Source organism: Carlito syrichta, unplaced genomic scaffold, assembly GCF_000164805.1.
Source record: "Carlito syrichta isolate Samal-C Ts95f unplaced genomic scaffold, Tarsius_syrichta-2.0.1 Scaffold75497, whole genome shotgun sequence".
Classification (NCBI taxonomy): Eukaryota; Metazoa; Chordata; class Mammalia; order Primates; family Tarsiidae; genus Carlito; species Carlito syrichta.
Genome location: NW_007019593.1, coordinates 311,384 through 313,953, shown reverse-complemented (window position 1 = coordinate 313,953; position 2,570 = coordinate 311,384).

The following is a 2,570-nucleotide window of genomic DNA, read 5'->3' as shown; positions in this document are numbered from 1 at the left end:
CCCCGGGGCGGCGCGCGCACTCATTGGGCCTTGCGCCTCCCGCCGCCGCTACTTGGCACCGCCCCCGGGGCTGGGCCCATCCCCTCTGGCCTCTGAGCCCTGGCGCCTGAGTGCGCCGCGGGATCCTCACTCGCGTTTCGTCGCGTTCTCGCCCCCCCGGAATGGACCCCCCCCGGCCCGCAGACGTTGTGCCCGCGCCCTGACTCCTGCTTCTCACTGATAGCAGTCATGTATGCAGGGGATTGTGTGTGGGGCAACTCGCTCCGAAGATAACTGCATGCTCACCGCAGCACCCAGAGCTTCACGCCTCGGACAGCGCCTGGTGCACTTTCCCGCTCTTCCATCAGAAGGTGGTACCTTTTGGGTACCTGTCCGCCCGTCCTGGGCCAATCGCATCGCGCTCGGCGCGGAACGGGGCGGGACAGAGTTAGAAAGGACTGTACCAATTGGAGCGTTCGAAAGGTCCTGGGCAAAGGCAGCGAATGGTGGCCCCGCCCCTCCCGCGGTCGCCATAGTAACCTAGAGGGCGCCGCTCAGAGTTAATGCTAGCGCTGTGGGCCTTGCGCTGTCCCTCAAGGGGTGACCAGTTAAGGTGCGAGCCTGTTGTCTGGCATGCTTGAAATTTGATCTAAGCAGATCTGAGTGCCATACACGTTCCCCTGAAAGGGGAACATAAGAAAATATGTCAGAAGGAAGAAGGTCTGGGAGAAGGGAAATTTCAAGGCTTACAACACTTTACACACTCTGCATCCCCCTGGCAATCCAGGGACGACTCCTTTTGCAGAGTCTGCTGTTAGATGGCTCCAGATTTAGGAATTGACTGAATTTCATTTATTAACTTACCACATCACCATGAGTCATTTAATGTTGGTGACTCCAGCCACAATTTTTCATGTCTATAAATGCCTCTTTTCCCACTATACTCTGTCCACAAATAACTAAGGACGCACATTATTTTGGAATCTGGACTTCCATGTCTTGTGGAGACTTGAGATTTCTCTTAAGCTGATTTCCCAAACAGGGGCTTCAACATGTTTCTTCCCATTTTAGATTCATGGAGCTCATCTAGATAAGTAGTGGTTAGGTAGTTTTGAAAAGTCTCCTTGTTCCTTCCCCCAAACTCAATAAGCTGTCTTACCTGAAACCAAAAATAGGGGTATGAGGATATGAAAAATGGCTCTTACTCTGCAGGGTTTAATGTAGGACAAGCAGTACTTTAAATGCCAGATGGATTCTTGGAATGAAGTAGGCTACTCGGTTCCAGGTTCTTACCTTCATATGTTGTGTGTACTTTTAAATACTCCCCACTGCAAAGCTAATAGCTAAGCTTACAGTTAGGCAAGCTAAAATCCTTACAAACTGCACAGCTGCTGAGGAGGGAGTTCCAAAAAATCCACTCTGCTTACTTACCTCCAAAGAAGAACCCCTCTCATGTTCATTAATATTCTCTGCTCTTCTATAGCCCACTGATGTATCGAGTTTTCAGTTCTTCTTTCAAGTCCCCGTTATGGGTTACTCAGAGTCATCATTGATTAGGTTGTTTCTTTATTCTTGACTTGTTTGTCAAAGCTGTTACCAAATCCCTAAACATACTAAAAATCCTTTATTTTTGCATAAAGGAGCAAGAGCAAGCAGACAACCTTTCATAATTCCCTAATGTTGAAGTTGCAAAGTCACAAATGAAAGATACCTTAAGCTCTAAGATTCCTTCCAGCTCTAAAATGCAAGGATCCTGTGACTCACTATTAGACCTCCTCCCTGCCCTCCTTCTAGGCTCATAATCTTGACTAATCAGTCATAAGGATGAGCCTAATTAGCAATGAGGATTTATGGTTATTTCTAGCCTACTCCAAGCAATGAGTTATGTAAGCAATGCAACATATATAAAAATGTAAATAAAATTAAAGAAACACTTAGGCAAATAAAGGCAATTGGGAACTATGGGCTATGTAAACAAACTGGAACATAAAAACATAAATTAGAATTAAGAAAATAGTTAAACAAATGCCAGCAATTAAGAATAAAATAACTTGTTAAATGTCTAACACCCGCAGTTATTTTATGGTTCACACCTCTAAACCCATGGCCATTCAGTGATGTGGAAACTTGATACCATAATTCTGCATTAAGTGATTGAATTAGATTGATCTTCTGCTTGGGAAACTTCTCTTTTTGTTATTATCAGTATGAGTTGCCGTAGAAGCCTGAGGGTCCTAACAAGGATTCCCTCACAGGCTCATTGACAACTGCCATTGATTTAAAGCATAAATTCCTTTAGACTGGTTTCCAAGTGTCAACTAATTGCAGATGTTTCAAGATCTCTTGTGCTTGTGCCAGTTTATCATGTAGGATATTGCCTGATCTCAGCTTGGCAATCTAAGTCACAAGGTTGGTGGTGCCTTCACAGATAATAGAACTTTCCTGAGTACTTGAATCCCTCCTTGCTGTTTCTAAGACAGTGATTATTAAAAAGTCAAGGGAAATGAAATTTACTTTGGCGAGTGGACATTTATGTAAAGGTAACAGTGACATAGTGGTGAAAGCCAGGTAGGGGCTTCTTCATAGCCATC